A 23216-nucleotide genomic window follows, 5' to 3' on the forward strand; every position below is an offset into this window, starting at 1 on the left:
ACTTTCATAACATTTTCGCGAATAGAATTTTTTCTACAATGTAGATTTTAATGAAACTTCTCACAGTCGTAAATAAATATATGGCCTAAAATATGGTGAAATAAAATGTATAGGTCCGTGTGCTTATTTTTGAAATATTTGGCTGCGATTAATGTGAACCGCCTATTTCGAGCTAATTTTCAGACATTATTTTGTCTGATGTTTTAATATCATATTTTAACTTGAGAAAGATAGTTACAGTGCCATTTTAATAAATTTACTCACTGGTTGCCATTAATTTATAAACTGGTTTTCGTTTCCGTACGCCGAATCCAGGCATTATTCTATGTTTTCCGGATAAATTACGTTACGCCATGACTCCCGGTGTATCAAACGTGCAGAACTACCTTCAGAGGTCCTGCAGTAAGTTATGTCACTAAACGGGTTCAGTAGTTTTATCCCGGGTAAATTTTAAAGCGATTCGCTGCAGTTCAATCCTCTTTGAATCAGCTAATGATGCCCATATGTTTCATGAAAATTGCTTTACATTTAAGTTTGAAATATATAGTCATACACACTGACCATTTCACTGCAATATGAAAAAAAGACTGAAATCCGTACATGTTGGATTTATTTACCTAAAATAGTGTTATGACAGCTAATGTAGAAATTATAAATTACGGTGTTCCGTTTGGACCATCGAGATTTTTATTCCTGAACCCCATACCTCGAAAGTCGAAACCACGAAACTACGATGATGAAAGTCGAAACCACGATGGTGAAAGTCGAAATCACGAAACTACGGTGGCGAAAACACGAAACTACGATGGTGAATGTCGTTATCACGATGATGAAAGTCGAAAGCACGATAATGAAAATTGAAAGCACGATGATGAAAACACCAAACACGATGGTGAAAACGCGAAATGATGTCGCGTTTTCATCATCGTGGTTTCGTGCTTTCGATTTTCACCATTTTCACCATCGTGATTTCGACTTTCACCATCGTGTTTTCGACTTTCATCATCGTAGTTTCGTGATTTAGACTTTCGAGATATGGTGCTCAGAAATAAAAATATCGATGGTCCAATCGAAACACCGTAATAAATTCATAACAATATTTTGATTTTATCCCATTAGGCCTATGTTATATCCGAATAACAGTGGTAAAACAATTTACATTTCTTTGGTAAGTATTGTACATAAACACCAAGTTTACATCGCTTTCTGTCTGACCTATTGTTGATTAACAAATCAAATTGTCGAGTTTTCGCTAAGTGTTGTTGAAATGTATAATTCTGGTGCCTAAGGCAGATTACCATTTTTAAAGGAACTAACCAATATATTTTAGACGAAAGATAATTTCACTCAAAAATCCTTAAAATAGTACCCCAAAAGCGACTTGTTGTATGAACTTATTAAGATTTTTGCAAAACTTTCATATAAATAAGCAAAACTATTATGCAGGAGATAGTAAACCGATGCAACGGTCCTGAAATAATGCAGAAAATTTACATTCTTTTATTGCATTTTTATCAATGTCTAACTTTCATTTTCACCCACTTTATCATTTTTCAGTGTCATATATAAACATTCTTTGCCAAACTTGGTGGAAAAGAACATGCTGAAATATTTCACCCAAACTGTTTGTGAGTGATAAAGTAAAGTTGTAATGATCATGTATGCAGTACACTTGAGACAAAGTGACGTATAGGCCTATGGTAATTTCGCAGATCAGTCACACAATCTTATCATGGTCCTTTCGAGATCTAATTTTAATCAGAATTGTTTTCTATTTCCTTTGGATTTACAAGTTAATTTTAACTTTTGCACATTGTATTACATTGATTTCACTGCTTTTGCTTACCAGTAAAACGCCTGATTGCAACCAAACTGGACGGTCGGCAGTTTGAAAACAAAACTTGCCATGATTGAAAATTGGGCAAATAGAACGCAACTAAACAAACAAAAAAAAAAAAAAAAAAAAAAAAAAAAAAAAAAGATCCGCGCCATGAGAAAACCAACATAGTTCGTTTGCAACGAGCATAGATCCAGACCAGCTTGCTTATCCGCGCAGTCTGGTCAGGACTCATACTGCTCGCTTTCAAACCCTACTGCAATTAGAGAAACTGTTAGCGAATAGCATGGATCCTGATCAGACTGCGCGGATGCGCAGGCTGGTCTGTATCCATGCTGGTCGCAAAGCCACTATGTTCATGCCATGAATTCCCATTCCAATACTACCACTTTATATCTCCCGCAGTAGCGTTCTATGACAAGTCTATATCAGCATGTAGTTCTCGTGTGGCTATCAGTGTGTAACATTATCGTATTCACATTAACCATTGATAAATAGGCCTGAACTTCAATCGACAAAGTATTGGTACTTCTAAACAGATATCTGAGAACGACCCCTCACATTGTCTTCTGATATTGGAATTCAGTATTGCTAATTTTATTTTCCAATCAGACTACTTGTTCAATGTCAAAGTAAAAAAAATATGCAGTCATTCCGGCGCTCGAACCCGGGTACCCCTCGCTTACAAAGCAAGTAGCTACCACTGAGCTAAACGCAATCATGGATACATTATGACAAAAAATTGTAAATATCAAAAGTCAAGGCTACAGGTTAGATTTTGCAAGATGTTGTAAGTTAGCTCTGATTGGCTAGCGAAAGGGTCGCAGAACGAGCAATGAATAGGTCGTTCTAGATCCTATGCGTAGCGTAATAGGATATGTACTTTAGTCAGATTGGCCTGAACTTGATGCAAATAATTCTGGTAATACTAATACAGCTATTATACAAGATGGCAGGTGGACAATTTAGGCCCTGTTTTCACAACTTCATCTGCAAACATATTCAGTCATTGTTTTATAAACATAGAATAATAACTATCCTACACTGTAGAAACAAAGTGTGGTACCGTGCATACTACTACATTAATATAATAATATATATAGACATAAAAGACATTATGTTAGCCTTATATATGTCACTGTCAAATTGTAACTATAGACACTTGTTATTTCTCATTTTCTAAATGCAAAAAATGTATAATTATCATCATGGAAATACAAAATATTACAGTTATTTTATGATGCGTCTTTAAGGTAACTTGACAAACAGCCATTACTGACTTTGATATTTTATAGGGAAAAATACAAGTATATATAACTCTTAAAATATACTAAGTATTTAAAATTGAACCTCAAACAAGAGCTGTCACTGTTAGTGACAAACGCCCCCGAAATGTGCCCAAGAATGCTACAGTTTTCTGCGCAAAATATGCCAGAATAGTTTAGGTATGAATCATTTTGTGACCAGAGAAAAAAGTTCTCCGAAGGTAACCTTGACCTTGGAGCTAGAGGTCTGGGTCTTGAGCATGACACACAAACTCATTATAGGGAAGAATTATGACAAGTAATTTTAACATCCTTTGATGAATGGCAGAGTTATTGACCGGACAATAAACATGCAATGTTAACCTTTGACTTCTCAGTGTGACCTTGACCTTGAAGCTAGGGGTCTTGTTCCTGCGTCTGACATGTCATCTCAGTATAGGGAACGCTTATGCTTAGTAATTTTAAAATTTCTTCACCGATGAAAGAGTTATGGAACGGACAAGACACAGACCATGTTAACCTTTAACCTCTAAATGTGACCTTGACCTTAGATTTAGGGTCTGGTTGTTGTACATGACATGTTTTCCCGTTATGGTGAATATTTATTCCGAGTAATTTCGAAATTCCTTGATGAATGGCAGAGTTACGAACCGGACATGAAACAGACACTATTAACCTTTGACTTGACTTCTATGTGTGACCTTCATCTTAAGGCTAGGGGTCTGGGTCTTGCACGTGATACATTGTCTCATTATGGTAAATATTTATGCCAAGTTGTTTCAAAAATACCTTCATGGGTGAAAGAGTTACATACTGGACACGAAAAAGATCCTATTAACCTTTGACTTCTAAGTATGACCTTGACCTTTGAGCTAGGGATCTGGATCTTGCGCATGACACATTGTCTGATTATGGTTAACATTTATGTGAAGATATTTCAAAATCCCTTCATGGATAGCAGAGTTACAGCACGGACAAGAATTTGCAAAATTACGGTCGGTCGGACGGACTGACAGTGCGATTTTAATATGTCCATCTTTGGGGGCATAAAAATCAAAGAACCTACCGTAGTGTAAATAAAAAGTTATTTGCTGAAACATTGTTTAAAGATGTAAGTGAGTTATTAATAAATGAAACCTAAAATTGTCGAATGTTTTTGTTAAAATTCACGAAATAGATATATGCTTAATAACTTAATAATAACATAATATATTAAGCCACATTAGCTCTAATTGGTTTAATTTTGCTCTAGTCAGTAGTGTACATGTAATTACAACTATCACCCCCTATAAACGACTGTATTTACTCCCTTCCTCTTGCGAGTGATCAAAACAATAAACTGACAGCTAAAAGTTGAAAAACAGCATTTTAAAATGACTGATTTGCTCTAAAGGTATATATATATATTTTATTACAAGCTAAACATGACTTGTTTCTGTATATAATGTGCTAGTCTGATGACAGATAGAATTATAGCAAAAAAAAAATCGATTAATCACTGATTTTGTCAAGAAATTATACATTGTCGGCGTCAAAAGTACTTATTTTCTTGCTTGGAGAATAACCTATATGTAAATTCCACTGTTTCATGGATAAAGAAACAATACTAGTTTGGTAAAATGAAATAAAACCAATGATAAGTTCTCGAATTTGTTTATAACCGTAAAGGAAAGAAGATTCAGTGTTATTTCCTGACTGTATGCATGCTTGCTTAATTTCTGTACAAGTGCTTGCGAGTTTGGTAGAAAGACTGTATGCCTGTTTGTGAGTGACTCCTTTAAAAAATATCGGCGTTTCCTATGCTCCTGTAGCATTTCTTCATATTTAGAACCCGCAAACAATGTTTAAAGGAGGGTGGTTTCAAGCAGTCACCATGCGGTCTGTCCGTTCGATCTGTTTGTATATGTGTCCTCATATATTTGGTCGTGCAATTACTTCAATGCTATTGCCCCTACTTCTCTCAAAGTTTTCATACAAACACCGGCCATATGTAGTTAATGTCCATCTTATTACTTTCCTTTTTCTTTTTAAAGTTACACTTAAAGGTGAAACATGGTCTGTTTTCTTCGTGTCAGTGCTATAACTTTATGCATTAAGGGATTTTGAAATAACTTGGCATAAATGTTCACCATCATGAGACCGTAATGCGACGATGTGTCGCATACAAGACTATATTTTCTAAAATTTCAAACCATTTAAACCAATATATAATCGCAACTGCAATTAATAAGGTTGAAAATATGAACAGTAAATGGGGTGAAACGGCGCCAGATTGAATCCACTAATCCTTTGTGGATCGCTTTCTTGACAGCGTCGAACAGTTAACAGCTTTATTTTACTTTTGTCTTTCTATTTGCCATAAACACATTAACTTTAACATAAACCTTGTCTTATTTTACTGAAAATACATTCTGCGGATGAAAAAGTCCCCATTTTACAAGCAGAAGTGCTATTAGAGGGAAAAAAATGAGGTAAGGGTTTATTACCTCACCTGAGCAAGAAGTGCTCTAAAAGAGCTTTTGTGATTACCCTGTGTCCGTCGTCCGTCGTTGTCGGGTATTTTCCCCGATATCTGGAGTAATGGTGTTATATTACCTTTGTACAAGAACAAGAGTACCATTAATGACCCTGACAATTACAGGGGCATAACTATATTAAGCTGTTTTGGAAAGTTAATCACATCTTTATAAAACACTAGGTTAAACACTTTTGAGGTCAATAACATATTGTTTGAAGAACATGCTGGATTTAGAAAACATAATAGCCCTTGGTCATATATTTTCTTTACAATTGTTAATAGATATTATTTTGTCAATAATAAAAAACTGTACTGTGCTTTTGTGGATGACCAAAATTCCCTCAACTCAGTCAATCGTATTGCTCTGTGGCGAAAGATTTTAAGTTACAATATTGATGGTACATGTTTTAAAATTATTCTCAACATGTATGATAAAGCGAAGTCTTTGTAAAATCAAACAATACTCTATCTGAATTTTTGTGATACAGGAGTTAGACAAGGTGAAAATCTCTCTCCTGTTCTATTTTCTTTATTCTGGAATGATTAATAGCTTTATGTCTAGTAAATTTCATGGTCTTCAGTTATTATCTGATAATGCTAGTCATAGGTTAAGTGATAACGATTTTGAAGTTTTCTTCTTCAAGTTATATTTGCTATTATATGCTGATGACACAGTCACATTAGCAGAGACCCCTAATGACCTCCATTCAGCTCTTAATGCTATGTCAGAGTATTGCACCTCATAGGGGCTAAAGTTGTCATATTTTGGAAAAATAAGAGAGGTATGCGTAATGCTTCAGTATTTCAATTTAAGGGTAATATTTTAGAAATTGTTGACTACTTCTCATACCTAGGTATTCAATTTTCATTCAATGGCAAGTTCGGTAGAACTAAGGCTCATTTAGTTGACCAAGCTATATATCTAATATATAGATGAATACTATTTTAAATATACAAATACTTTCAAATTTTCTGACTTTATGAACAATTACAATAAGAATGCTTTGTTAAAACTGGCTGTTTTCTGTAAGAAAATTATGTCTGCCTTTAGATAAATAGTTAGTTCTCATCCTCCACATCATCAGTTACTTTACGATTTGTAAGGTTTTACATGCCAATCTGATTTTTTACAGCCAGTAAACTTTATAACGATAACATGTTTATTTTATTACTGAGAAACGGGGAATCGGATAGTTAAACCATTAGGCCATTCAACTATTTTGTACTACTTTTGAATTTTGTTGACTGATTTACCATGAAGTTAACTCTGAATTATTAATAAGGACTTAATCGACTTTTCCGTTATCCTTTTCTATTTATACGTTCATTCGCAGGATACTTACGGGTGAAATAGTTTTGTTTGTTTTTAAATCAGAGGATCATTTTCTTGTAGACGGGCAGACAGACAGACGGGGGTCAATCTATAGTCCTCTCCTGTCTCATCTCATCGATATTTTGAAATCGTAAGGTAACATTTCTTCGTGTGATTTCCATAGGGAATCGACGGTTAATTTCTTGCAAGACATGGTAGGGACCTTGTGTATACATTCAATTTCTAATTCGTATTTTATGATAGTATATGTGTGTAAAGCCAACTCTGAACACTTGCATGTAAACGATGCTGAAGCATTCAATTAATTATTTAATTAAGTAGGATAGCGAGTCACAGACACTTGAATCCAACCTCCCCCAATGGATTAGTACAAACATCGCAAACATCGCATGGGGCGGGGGGGAGGGGGGGGGGGAGGTGTTGGGTTCGACATTTAATGACATTATAAACATGACGACTGATCAAAAGAAACAATTTTGTTTGCATATTTTATTCATTTGCGCATTTTAAGGACATAAATCGCCTTTTGTACTCGCAAGATGGAATACAGTATCACTCGCAAATACGAATTCAGATCAAATATCAAAATTGGCAAGTCGGCATACAGTAAATGTTTTTTCACCGACTAGATAACAATTAATTTCATTCAAAAACGCAACAGAAACAAAACATTTTATTTACATACATTTATGGAGTAAGAATACTTGTTACAGAAAACATCATGGATAATTGGATTACAAATCAATTTGGCGTGATATTCATCAATTTCCTGACTTGGTCGAGTGAATTTTCATGCAATGAGTGTGATCAGTCAATATTTTTTAAACATTACCTGTCAGTTTCATCTATTATATCATCATATACACATATTTATGTTAGACTTATCGTTTAACTTAAATACACATGCAGTGTAAAGCCAAATAATGAATTTAATAACGATTCTTACACTTTCCGTGTCATTTTTATTGTTTTGATCACTCGCAAGAGGAAGCGGGAGATACAGTCGTTTATATGGTGTGACTATGCTTTGCACGGAATGTCACGGGTCAGAGGGGCAGGTAGACTCGCTGCGGCGCTGAGTTAACAAACTGTATGGAGTGGTATATTGTATATTTGTGACATGTGGTTATTTAAAACTTCACAAACTAATCAGTTACACTTACTTCTGTCCACGGGGCTCTAAATACACGTCGGATTTTCCCTGGAAGTGATTGTTGCCAGTGAGCAATACTCACAGTGCCGTGAACACTAGTCAGCGAGCAGTACTCACGGTGCCGTGAACACTACTCAGTGAGCAGTAATCACAGTGCCGTGAACACTACTCAGTGAGCAGTAATCACCTTAATGTGAACACTACTCACGGTGCCCTGAACACTACTCAGTGAGCAGTACTGATCGTGCCGTGAACACTACTCAGTGATCAGTAATCACAGTGCCACGAACACTACTCAGTGAGCAGTATATACAGTGCCGTGAACACTACTCAGTGAGCAGTAATCACAGTGCCGTGAACACAACTCAGTGAGCAGTAATCACAGTTCCGTGAACACTACTCAATGAGCGGTATATACAATACTAGCCTTGGGCTAGTACTTTAAAGCAGAGATATTTATTAGTTTACTTCCCTTGCAATTACACAATAGAGTAGAAAACGAAAACGGTTTAAAACACAATAACACTATTCAGTGAGCAGTATATACAGTGCCGTGAATACTACTCAGTGAGCAGTAATCACAGTGCCGTGAACACTACTCAGTGAGCAATACTCACGGCGCCGTGAACACTACTCAGTGAGCGGTATATACAGTGCCGTGAACACTACTCAGTGAGCAGTAATCACAGTGCCGTGAACACTACTCAGTGAGCAATACTCACGGCGCCGTGAACACTACTCAGTGAGCAGTAATCACAGTGCCGTGAACACTACTCAGTGAGCAATACTCACGGCGCCGTGAACACTATTCAGTGAGCGTATTATGGTAATGTGAACACTACTCACGGTGCCGTGAACACTACTCAATAAGCAGTACTCATCGCGCCGTGAACACTACTAAGTGAGCAGTAATCACAGTGCCGTGGACACTACTCAGTGAGCAGTAAATACAGTGCCGTGAACACTACTCAGTGAGCTGTAATCACAGTGCCGTGAACACTTCTCAGTGAGCAGCAATCACAGTGCCGTGAACACTACTTAGTGAGCAGTAATCACAGTGCCGTGAACACTACTCAGTGACTAGTACTCACGGCGCCGTGAACACTACTCAGTGAGCAGTATATACAGTGCCGTGAACACTACTCAGGTAGCAGTAATCACAGTGCCGTGAGCACTAAGCAGTGAGCAGTAATTACAGTGCCGTGAACACTAGTTAGTGAGCAGTAATCACAGTGCCGTGAACACTAGTCAATGAGCAGTACTCACAGTGCCGTGAACACTACTCAAGTGAGCAGTAATAATGGTAATGTGAACACTACTCACGGTGCCGTGAACACTACTCAGTGAACAGTATATACAGTGCCGTGAACACTACTCAGTGAGCAGTAATCATGGTAATGTGAACACTACTCAATGAGCAGTATATACAGTGCCGTGAACACTACTCAGTGAGTAATCATAGTGCCGTGAACACTAGTCAGTGGTCAGTACTCACAGTGCCGTGAACACTACTCAGTGAGCAGTAATCATGGTTATGTGAACACTACTCAGTGTGCCGTGAACACTACTCAGTGAGCAGTATATACAGTACCGTGAATACTACTCAGTGAGCAGTACCTATGGTAATATGAACACTACTCAGTGATCAGTACTCACAGTGACGTGAACACTACTCAGTGAGCAGTAGTCGCGGTAATGTAATCAGTATTCTGTGAACAGTACTTTCGGTGCCGAGAACACTAGTAAGTGAGCAGTACTCACGATGTCGTGAAGACTACTCAGTAAGCAGTACTAACGGTGCCGTGAACACTATTCAGTAAGCAGTACTCACAGTACGGTTATCACTATTCAGTGAGTAGTACTCACAGTACCGTTATCACTATTCAGTGAGTAGTACAGTACAGTACCGTAAACACTACTAGATGATCAATGTTCTGTGAAAAGTAATCAGAGCTGTGATCACTACACACTTATCATTAGCAATGATCACTTACTTCCCATTGAACATTTTTCACCACACTAAAAAGGGACACCGTTGTAAAAAAATGTGACCGTGCGACCACACACACGCTTCACAGAATTGATGCCCCTTTCTCTAACGAAAAATGGGCGACATTTTTTGTGAACCTACTATATCCCCTTTTGGGATAGGTTATAAGTCAACTATTAAACAAGGGGTTTGAAGAAATAGTTTAAGTAGGATAATAGTGTCAATTTGTTTTCACTTTTGACTTTTAAAACCGAATATATATATATATATATTTTTTTTTTTTTTTTTTTTTTTTTTTTTTTTTTTTAAATATGACGATGATTATTTTTTCAGCTCCCGTAAAACTGATTTATTAGACTTTTAATTATTTCAGTGACATCGTCGAAACGCTTTAAAGCGTTTAATAATATTCTATCATGCGCATATATTTCAAGTTATGCAAAAATATACTAGTACTCTATTTTTGTAGGCAAATCTTTGCTTGAGGCAATGTGCGCACAATAATTGAATAGCATTGAAAACCTGTCTGTGGATAATGCGACATTATCCGTGTCCATGATAACAAATATAACAAATATAGGTAAATGTAATAATATACAGAATTTAAAACAATTGCCTAAAATTGCCTGTTTGGCGGAACGTAGTAAAACAATTACCATAAATGAACCAAATATGTAGCTATTCTGAAGTTCTGACCTCATAATGGGTGGGGGGGGGGGGGGGGGGGGGGGGGGGGGGGGAAAAACATAAAATAGAACTAGAAACTGCCCACAAAATTTGTTTTCATACCTGCATAACTTGAGGAAGAAAATTAGACACATGTATCAATATTTATCAGCTTCTTCAAACCTGTTTATAATGCGCATATAAAGTCACATTAGTATGAGTACCTAAAACAACAGTTTTTCTGTGAAACATCAATAATTGTCATTCTTTGTATCAGATAATCTTTTTGTGCCATTCTTTGAATTCTTTCAAAAGGATTTATAAGTTCTAATTTTCAATACTATAATAATAATAATAATAACAATAATAATAATAATAACTTTATTTTCTGAAGGTGACATACTAAGTGTACAAATACAGATATTTTACAACTTATTTCCAGTATGGCCTTCAACTGATATACATTCACACATACACACTATCATACAGTCAATTTATAATTTAACATTTATACAAAAATACACATATCAGAATTACTTAAATTTTCTCGACAAACACGTCTCAAATTAAAGAAGTCTTAAATAAACGTAATGTAACAATAACTATGTTTTAAAAGAATTACCATGCGTCACAATGATTATACATGACAATTAAGATACATACAAAAAAGAAAGTCTGTCCCATAAGATAATAAATAGTTCCAGATTTGAATAATAAGATAGTATAAATATTATTATTATTGGAATAGAATACAGTAACATCAATTCAACAAAATTCTTGTAATTACAAGTAATTAATTGCTAAAAACTATTGTAACAAGAGAAAATTCTTTAAATTATGCTTGAAAGTAGTTATATTATTATTATGAAGTTTAATGTAAGAAGGAAGTGAATTCCATATGTGTGCAGCTTTGTAGCTAAATGTTTGTTTCAGGTAGTTCGTTTTAGGTTTAACAATAGAAAGATCCATGTTTTCGATTGAGAGCAGACTGTAATGATCATTATGATCAAAATGTAGTAAATCTGAAATGTATATAGGACAATCTCCTCTTTTACTTTTGTACACTAATAATGAAATATGGTATTTGCACCTGTTCTCAAAAGATAGAAGTTTTGAATTTCTTAATACTTCATCAAAGTTGCTACACTTTGATTTTGTAATTATTTTTATAGCGCGTCTCTGCAAAGATGTAATTTTATCAATGTCCGATTTGTGACAAAGTCCCAAGACATTGCAACAATACTCCATTGTTGACATAATATATGCATTGTAATACAATAGTTTCATCTCATCTGTTAAGAAAAATGCAATTCTTCTAAGTTGAGCAATTTTTGAGTTTAGTTTATTGGCCACGGTACTAACGTGGGATTGCCAAGACAGAGTTTCATCGATATATACACCTAGAACTTTCTGACACTTCACATTTTCAATGACCGAACCGTCTAAAATTAACTCAAGTTTTTTAGTATGTTTTATTTTGACTCTAGTGCTCAATACCATACATTTTGTTTTTGAAGGATGAAGTGACATGTTATTTATTTTACACCAATTATGGACACTATTTAGGCTATACTGAAGTTCAGACTGAATTTTTGTAATACTGTCGGCGGATTTATGTAGGGTGGAGTCATCGGCATATAGATCAATGTTGGTAGTATTTGAAATTAACGCCATGTCATTGATATATATCAGGAAAAGAAGGGTACCTAGTATGGATCCTTGCGGGACACCTGATTGTACTGTCATTCTTTTGGAATGCAGCTTCTTTACTTCTAGAGTCTGTGTTCGATTAGCTAAATAAGATTTAAATATATCCAATGTTCTGTCTGTAAAATGGTAAAGTTTCAGTTTATAAATCAGTATTTCATGATCCACCATTTCAAAAGCTTTCTTTAAGTCAAGAAAGATAGCCCCTACATACTTCCCATTGTCAATGTTTTTTAGCCACGTTTCTATTAGATATGTTAAAGCAGTCTGACAGGAGTGGTTAGGTCTGAATCCTGATTGATTTTTGTGTATTATATCTGTTCGTTTAAAGAAGTCCTGTAACTGTGTAGCAATGTGACGTTCAAATATTTTAGATATTGTATTAAGTACGGAAATAGGTCTATAGTTTCCTGGGTCTTGTTTGTTACCTGACTTGAATTTAGGAATAACCCTTGCTTCTTTTAATTTATCAGGAAAAGTACCATTGTATATACTATTATTTATAATAGATGCAATTGCAGAAGTAATATGATCTCCACAATATCTCAACAATCTTGGTCCGATACCGTCAAGACCAGTAGATTTTGATAAGTCAAGTTTGTCAATGATATTTTTTACATCTAATGGAGTTTTGTATTCAATATTAAACTGTACATGGCGCAATTTCGCATCAAAGTATTTTTGAAGTTTTGTGAAATTTGTATCAACTAAAGGTATTTTGTAATTATATGGGATACATTTACAAAATGGTAATTAAGGGCATTTAATATTTCCAACTCATCAGTTACGACGTTATCGTCAATTATGAGTTTATTAGGAATATTAAGTTGTTGGTTTTCTTTGTCATTATTGGTAATATTCTTTAGATTTTTCCACAGATGTTTAGGGGATTTATTATCTTTTACAGCGTTGTTATAAAAAGTTTTCTTACTTTTCCGTATCATAGAAGATAACTTATTTCTAGTTTTCTTGAAATTTTCAAAGTCTTTATGCTTGTAATAGTAGTCTCGGAGATAAATTGCTTGTCGAATATCTTCTGTAAACCAAGCTGGTTGACAAACCTGTTTAATTCTTTTCTGTTTAACCTTTGTGTGTTTAGCTAGAACACTGTTGATGATATCATAAAACATATCTAGCGCCAGATTTGGGTTAGATACAGTTTCGATACCATTTAGATGTGAATTTGCTAAGTCAGTTCTAAAAAGGTCTACATTAAAGTTTTTGAAACACCTGTAAACTATTGTTTCATGACCATTTATATTGTTTTTCATTGTCTTCTTTTTTGTAGATCTTGTAATAGAGACAGGTAAATGATCGCTTATAGCGTAGTCATATGCAGCGATATCAGATATGAGATCCCTTCTTGTGGTATAAATGTGATTTATAATAGAAGTACCCGTTTTATGTATTCTTGTAGGTGTTTCAATTAATTGTGAAAGACCATATTTTGCAAGGAATATCTCCCATCGTTTGTTTTTTAATTTATCATTTTTTGCAGTTGGGAAATAATTTATATTGAAATCACCCAGAACATGTATTTCATAATGTTGATACTCTAATTTACTAAACTGACTGTCATATAAATCTATGCATGACTGCTTAGAATCAGGGGGTCTATATACAAAGTTAACAAGGAAAGGTTTATTTCTGGTTAAACTGATTTGAATCCAAACTGATTCTAACGCATCTAATTCTAAATCATAGCGCCTTATATATGATATTTTATTTGATATATATACAATTAAACCGCCACCTCGTTTACAAACACGATCTTTTCTCTCAAAATTGTAGCCTGGGATTACTAATTCATTATCGTGTACATCTTGTGTTAAAAACGTTTCGCATATTCCAATAATATCAATATGTAAAGACTGCATTAAATGAAATTTTAATTCATCGCGTTTATTAAGAATATGTTGAATATTTAAGTTAAAAATGCGCAAACCTTTACTTTTACTTTTTGGCTGAATATTAATTGCATTTCGTGAGGTATCCAATAAATACCTATCGATAAATGATGGGAATAGCGGTAGGTCTTCCAGGCTGATATTAATTCTTAAGCTGTCCGAATTACAATCACTTTGTAAAGTAATACATGTAAATGCCGTGTATTTTATCAAATCAAATAATTTGTAAAAGTTTGTATACAGCTGCAGTATTTGCACAGGCTTAATTGAAACTGTACTAGTCTATTGTTTACGTTCGAGCCAGTTACACGTCTACTGGCATTTTTATCAATTGAACAATGGTCTTTATGATGTAAACTTATAAAGTAACACTTACATTTGATTGAGTTGCAGTTTGTGCAGAAGTTATTTAGATTTTCGAAAAAGTAGTATTTTTGTGATGAGAGTGCTTGTCGTCTGATTCCTAGTGATATCGTCTGAATGAATCGGGAGAACGTCTATGATATCCCGTATTGTGTCTTCCGGTTTGCGCAAGCTTTGCATCCTGCCAATTTCTATTTCCTTCCCTGCGCCTTCCGCAGTCAACAGTATTATGGTTTGTCATTCTACAGTTTGTACACCACTTCCGTTGTCTATTCGAATTCCAACTTTGCCTATTTTGGTAGGTATTATACTCTAATTCACCAGAGTAACGCCGTTCTCGTCTGCAGCCTCGATGTTCCTCCGAATGTCCATATCTGTCCCTCCTAGGAGTAGATCGTGATGACATGTTTGCATCAAAGCGGTCTTTTCGATAACCAGAAGATTTTCGCACTATCCTGATCGATTTGTCAATAGTCTTTACTAAGATGCGCGTTCCTTTTTTATTCAAGTGAATTCCATCTGGGTGGTAGTAATCTTGAATTGTTGAACCGTCCCCGTATACAAATTTGTCATAACTTTGAATTAAGTTAACGTCTGTTTTTTCACTTAGCTTGACTAGTAATTTATCTAACTCACGCACATTACAGTCTGTACGCGGACATACGGTACAAATGTATATTTCACAGTAGGGGTTGTCACGTCGAACTGCTTCAATTCCTTCTTCCAGCTGCCGATACAACGAATCTTCCTTCTCGTCACTAGCTACATCATTTCCGCCTATATATGTAACCACACTTCCTAAGTCAGCGACTGGCCATTGTTTCAACCTTGCATTTACCTGCCTTACTTTTCCCCCGGAAATTGTTCGGATCTTGGTATTTTCGCTAGGACCTTTAGCTTGTATATCCCTGAAGATTGAGTCACCTAGTAGCAATGTTTTCCCAGGAGATTCATCATGGTCGAATGTTCCTTGAGGTTGATTTGACATCTCTACGTGTTGTGGCTTACTAGGTAATGGCTGCTGATTTTTGTTGTCGTTTGTCTCGATTTGATTATGTCCATTACTGCCTGTAGTCGCCTTTGTAATGAGTCACTATACTTCTTTAGGTCCAGATTGGCGATATGTACATCCTGCTGGACTGTTTCAATTCTGCTGTCTGTGGAACTGGCTCTTTGTGACACCTGTTTCTTTATACTGACAATTTCATCGCATAGTCTACCAAAATTTGAATGTGTGCTTTCAATGTGACTTAATACTACAAATAAGTGATAATGAATGGGTAAAAATTTGTATTTTTAGCAGGAATTTGACCTTTTGACATATTTTTTTACCTTTAAATGTACCAATTTAAATTTTACAATTAATGACAGGTTTGTTGCAATAATTCTACAAACAATGCATGCCAGCAGGTTATTTCATCAAAAGTGAATGTAGAAAACATTTTTCAGTGAGGTACCTTTTTCATTTTATGGTGGCCATATTGGGCGCCATCTTGGATTTCTCAGCTCGCCACCATTTATGCAAATTTATGCCGGCACTTTCAGAATCTACAAACTTTGACGAACATTTCGATATATAACATGCCTTGTTAAAAATTGGGTCCGGGTTACCCCTAGAAAGAGGACTTTCTTGGCCGAAGTCACCCTACCATAATGGACATGCATATTTTACTTTTATGAACTTTACATCAGTTTATACATAATTTATTTTAGGTCTATTGCGAAGGAAGTTCTACAACTTAAATTAATCACTGTCGACACCTCATTCCTGATGGAATCCATCGCCACGAGGGTATGAGAGAAGAGGCCAGTTTCCCTTTAAATGCTGAGCGCCAAGCAAGGGAGCTACTGGTACCATTTTTCACGTCTTTATGGACTCCGTATGTATGCACATTATGTTCCTCGTTTATGGTATTTTACTTTTTGTACCTTATTATAGACTGTATAATTTTGTTTATACGTACTGTAACTTTATGCGTGCTGTTTAACTTGTTTAAACGGTCCATATACGTTATATCTCCACTTATGTACAGTGTTCATGAACTCCGTATACTATACCTTTGCCTTTGTTTATCAGATACTATGAACTTCTTATAGACTCTGTATACTATTCCCTCATGTACATTATGTATGGACTTAGTATATTCTTACGTTCATTGTTTATTGTTAACATTAATGTACCTTGTTTATGGACGAGGGCGGGTCGGGCCAGATATGTTTTGATAAAGATCACTGAACACCACAGAACAAAGATTAGAGTTCTGGAGATATAATTTGGGAACGATATGAACTTCAATGCAGTTTTAAAGAAATTACAAGTAAGTTTTGATAAAGATCACTGAACACCACAGAACAAAGAAGATTGAGAAGGTTATCTGGAGATAATAATATTATGACCACGAAAAGATGAGTCTGGTAACTTGGAACATATGACTTATCAAAAGAAATTACAAGTCTGTTTATGCAAATCACATCGTATAAATAGAAAACAAGGAAGAAAATGAGCCGCACCATGTGAAATCCAACATAGTGCATTTGCGACCAGCATGCATCCGCGCAGTCTGGCCAGGTTCTATGCTGTTCGCTTTCAAAGCCTATTGCAATTAGAGAAACCGTTACCGAACAGCATGGATCCTGACAAGACTGCGCGGATGCGCAGGCTGGTCTGGATCTATGCTTGCCGCAAATGCACTATGTTGGTTTTCTCATGGTGTGGCTCAATTATATGATGTAAATGTTAACAGTCTTACCTTTTTATCCAAGAAACACTTGCTGCATCCCGGTGTGGCAGAAAATAGTTCGACAAGCACGTGTGCACAAGATCTGTGATCATCACGTGCAAAGGTCCCGTGACTTGAAGTGTGTCTGTCAGGATACATAGATGCGCACGTGGATTGAAGTTTCCCTTTCGATCAGATTGGTATATAAGATCTTCCAGCCAGACGTTCATTCTTGCAGATGTGCACTCAGTGCGTCAGCATGAGGCAGCTATCGCTGTGTCTGCGGTAAAATAGAAGGAATGAGCAGTACAGTGTCATGTAGACTGGTATCACTTTAAAATTAAAAATTCTGTCGTATACCAGTATTCATCTTTAATAGAACTTTTTTTTCATTTCCTCTTATCTCCGACACTTGGGGCATACAAAGAAAAGGCTTTTCAGAGAAAACCTGTGGTAAAATAGAAGGTGTGCGGTACAATGTCATGTAGATCTGTCATAAATTCATCTTTAATAGCATTATCCGATTGCCTCTTATCTCTTTACACTTTGAGCATACAGAGGAACTGGTTTTCAAAGAAAAGTTCAGGGGCGGAAAAAAAAGAACTTTTATAAAAGATTCCTTGATCTCGACTTTTGCATGTAAAATATTGATCGCCAAATCTCATGTGTTTGGTGATTGTTGTCCATATCAATGTATAGTGCCATTTTCACGCCAGATGTAAGCTTGATTGTTGAGAGGAATGTGCTGGATAAAATGAAGTTCGTGATGTTTACCTACGCAATATTAGCGTCTTTATCACTCATCTCAATCTCCTTACCTTGGTTTCCTTGCATTTTGGTCAACCTCATATCTGTTGGTATTTTGATTGCTAATTTTAGATAGAAAATAATAGCGGGCCTCGGGCAATAGAATTAAAAGTTGACCACCATTCAATAAGTACAAAGTATGAAAGTGATCAAAATTGTATTTGTTGTTCTAGTCGGTTTATGCAACTTACTGCTGTTTATTGTTATAATTCATAATTTCATACAGAATAAATAAAGTATATTTGTGTGGAAAAAAAAAAACAGATTTTTTTTATATTAAAAAAAAAATATATACACTGGACCCGTGCCTGTGAGTGTGAGTGATGAAATATGAATATATTTAACTGATAGAATACAGTATTTCATTAGTTAGCATAAAATAAAATATGTTCGTCTAGCAAAATGTTAAGGACAGAATGGATTTAAATATTGATTAGGTACATCTTTCACCAGAATGTTGTAGTTTAAACATATTTATTTCATAATGTACATTTATGCATGGCAAACCGACAAATACAATAGAACATGATTGGAAAGATAGAATTAACTAAAATAGTTCCTCTCCTTGCGGATGAATTACAAACAATGACATACAAAAATGTCCGATCCTACATTACATTGAAATAAGCTGTTTTATTTAACTGCGAAGTTAAAGAAAATGATGAACAAAATAATTTTGAAATGTTGTGATAACGTCAGAATATGTAAAGATTAGCTAGTCTGAAATAATATACTTGCGAGCATTTTTGAGCAGTAGTAATTAGAAGTAGCAACTATGCCTGGTGTAAAAAGGTCACTAGTTGTTTATAGCTATGCAGTTGCATACTGTACTATGTAATTACTATCGCAAATGCAAAACTAGCACGAGATAATAACAAACATAAGAATTATGGCGTATATGTTGAGTATAAAAGGGAGATAATTTCAAGGAGAAAGAAGAGAAGATTGGGCAGTGAGGCACAAGACCACAGTTATTTGCCCTTGGTTGACCCACAATACGGAAGTGGTTACGCGGAAAATAGTTCCTCTGTTTGATGGTGAATATTGGTGAATTTTTGAGTGAAAGACCTGCAATAAATGGCATGATTTAATAGAGGAGATATGAAATAGTAGGTACATGTACAATTTGACAGAATGAAAATATCAGAATATGCATAACATGACTTTTTGATAGGGCCTGTTTTGCCTGTTTGTGGCCATCTAGAGAGTATTCTTCATACGCATGTGATTTGGTTCAAAATGGTGGAAAAAAGAGCCGGTCAACCCAATGTTTACTGTGGCTGGAATTTTTTCTCTTGGATAGTTCTGTTGAGTTCAGGTATTTTTATAGGGGTCGGAATGCATGCAAAATTGCTATAGTGTCCAGTGCCTATATAGAACATATAGTAAAAATAACTGTGGTCTTAGGCCTGATGGGGAATGGTAAGGGTTTGTGCGACTTACCAAGACTTGACATACTCTATATATTACACTATTGTCAATTCGCCTTGACGCTATCATTAAGCGATGTATAGAGTGTTTTGTTGCAAACTTAAGTTATCGTCGCCTTAGAGTACATTCTTTAGCGAACTGTCCGCTAGAATGTTTTAACATTACATATCAACATCCTCTATCAAATGTATTGAAGTTAAATGCACATGTACATGCATACATAAGTATGAAAGTAAGAGATTCTTTAGCAACCCTGAGACAGTCACATTTCTTCCTCTTTTCTTCATCTCTATCTTCGAGTACATTATATATTTATACATCTTTATAACAATTCGTACTTTCTCATCTATCATCATGTGACATTGTCCCCTTTCCATTTTTTTTTTTACATTAAAAACGATTCATATTTTCATGTTGTAAGACTCCAGTCTATGTCCACAGATGCGTTGGAAAGTACTTCGTTGAAGTTGAAGATGCTATAACTCCTATTAGAACCAACGACCTTCCGTAAGCCAGCTGGATGGCTTCCTCACATGAAGAATTCAACGCCCCGAGTGAGGCTCGAACCCAGATCGATGAGGGGCAAGTGATTTGAAGTCAGCGACCTCAATCACTCAGCCACGGAGGCCCCCGCGCACACCCATATTGTGAACAAATATGATTCAGAACTTCACACAAAGAAAACCATAGTTTGCCATATACATGTAATTGAAAAAAAAAGAAAAAATCCAAAATATTCACAATGACACTTCTACCACCCGTAAAGAACTTTCGAATTTTATTTGATGTAATCGTGGTAATATATGACATATAATAAATTATCTCTATATCTGTATCCGGGCAGTGCATTCACGAATCCCCTTGCTTCGAGAAACAACATAGGCTTTGCAGAGATTTAGAATCCTAGATTTAAGAACGATGAAACCAGTTTAAGTTATAATTTAGGTGCCATTTACAGCTGGGCTGACTGAGGCGTCCTTGATGAGAATACAACAAACATATAATGACAAGGTCCAAAGTGTTTGTCAGCGGATTGTATATGAATCGAACCTAGATAATTGATAAAAAAATAAGTTATCAACAAAAAAGGAAGTATATAAGACTAATACCTGAATCAATAAAACGAAACCCACATTCCAGTTGCTTTTTTTGTTTTTTTTGTGGTCCGAACTTTGTTATAACGTTGTTTCTAACGTCAAAATAACGTCGTTATTAACGTCGACTTATGATGTCATATATGACGTACAGATATATGTGGCGTATTACTATAAGATGAAGTAATAAGAAATAATGCATGGTTCCCCTCATTGTCGCTTGAGTTGTCTTTGAGATTTTGCGCATTTTTTCTTGCGGATAATTGGGAATATCTAAACAAAATACGTTGTAAAATAGATTCAAATTCCATGAACATGTCATATGTGATACGTGCATTTCTTTTCGGACGCTGCCCTAACAAAAAGGCCGTTTTTACGCAACAGTATTTCTTACATGCCAAACTGGATTTTCCAATCTTTTCAACGGATACCAGGTGTCCATTTGTCAATACATATACGTCCCTAGCAAAGCATTTCAAAAGTAAAAAAATCATGTATTAACAGCACGTGAATTGCCTTTATTTCTTCTGTTAATACATGGGCGGATCCGGTGAAAAAAAACATTTTTTATGCAAGAATATGAGCAAAACACTTCGTAAAATAAAATATAAAATCTACCGTTCTTTTTTTGTTTTGCAAAGTTGGTCCAGCACAGTATCATAAGCTTTCATAGTTGTCGCATTAGGTAATTCCTCATACCAAAAACAAAGTCCATTTCCTCGTCGTAGTCGGCACCATGAGTCAGAGCATTTACCCGCCGGATTGCCGAACTGGCATAAACTTGAACACATACTTTAGTATACTAGTCTTTATGAGCATGGTGACATTGTCAAGCCAAATACCCATGCTTTAAGCTGATACGCTACATTTTGCATCACGAGTTATATACTAAAAATACTTCTAAGGTCTTGAAAGTCGATTCGGTCTCGTTGAAAAAAAAAAGTTGTTGAAAAAGACGTTAAACCCGAACACACACACACGATTCGATCTCTGTCCACTTTGACTCACATACTTAAGTTATCTTCATCAGCAATTAGTCAAGCTAATGTATTGCACTTTAAGTTAATATGCTAAATTTTTCATTGTTAGTGATATGTTATAATAACTAGAAACGTTGCCGACTCGGAGCTTTTAAACTCAGCTCGAATTCGATCCACTGTTACTTGCATATTATAGTTTTCTTCAATGTCAAACCAATGTGATAAGCTTTTTTTCCATTTTGAGTTATATGTTACTATACTACTTTTTGTATGAAGCGATTTCGCCGACCTGAGGTCTTGAAAGTCGGTTCGACCTCGATCCGATGTAATGCACAGACTTTAGTAATCTTCATGAGCATGGTGCCATTGTCAACCCAATGTCCCGCACTTTAAGCTAATATGCTACATTTTGCATTTTGAGGTATAACTATTCTAACTATATGAAGAGATTTTGTTTACCCGTGGTCTTAAAAATACGATTCGGCCTCGGTCCACAGTGACACAAATATTTTAGTATTCTTCATGAGCATGGTACCATTGTGAAGCCGATGTCCTACCCTTTAAGCTGATATTCTACATTTTGCATGGTGTGTTACAAAAGCTACTACATGAGAATACCTGATTCAGATCCAGGAGTTATCTTCGAGCATGCTGCCATTTTCATGCCTGTGATCCACACTTCAAGGACCTCGGTCCGCTGTGACTCGCATACAAGAATCTTCATGATCTTGGTACCATTGTCAGGTCAATACCCTATCCTTCATGCAGAGATGTTACAAATACTACTACATGTATGAAGAGATTATGCCGACAAGGGATCATGGCTTCAAAGCCTATTTGACTTCAATCTACTGCGACTCAAATACTTAAGGTATCTTCATAAGCATGGGTCACTGTGAGGGCACTGGTCCACGTTTTAAACTAATATGCTATATTTGGCGTAACAAATGATATTTTATCTGTAAAGTTATGCGTTACAAATACTACATGTATAATCTATTGGAATAGATTTTCTTTACCATTTGTTTTGAAAGTCGACCCAACTTCGGTGCACTGTAACTTACAAACACTTGTCATCTTCATAGTAAAATTGTCAAACCAATGTCCAAAATTTTCAATCGTTTTGCTACATTTTGCGTTACAAAAACTATTTCATCTATAGAGATTTTGTCGACCTTAGGTCTTGAAAGTCGCTTCGACCTCGGTTCACCATCGCAAGGCCATGTCGTTCTTTAAAGGTGTAACTATATTTTGAAACATTTAGTTTAATCGGGTTATGGATAACAGATTTGAAGAGATTTCACCTACCTTGACCTTTCACAAAATGACCCCATAAACAAAAGGGCTGCTGACCAGAGTCAATCATGCTATGAAGATCACCTTGATAGGAAACAGTTTTAGAACTAAAGGTCAGTGTGGCCTGGACCTTTGATTTGCTGACCTCC

Source organism: Mercenaria mercenaria, chromosome 8 (genome assembly GCF_021730395.1).
Source record: "Mercenaria mercenaria strain notata chromosome 8, MADL_Memer_1, whole genome shotgun sequence".
NCBI classification, from domain to species: Eukaryota; Metazoa; Mollusca; class Bivalvia; order Venerida; family Veneridae; genus Mercenaria; species Mercenaria mercenaria.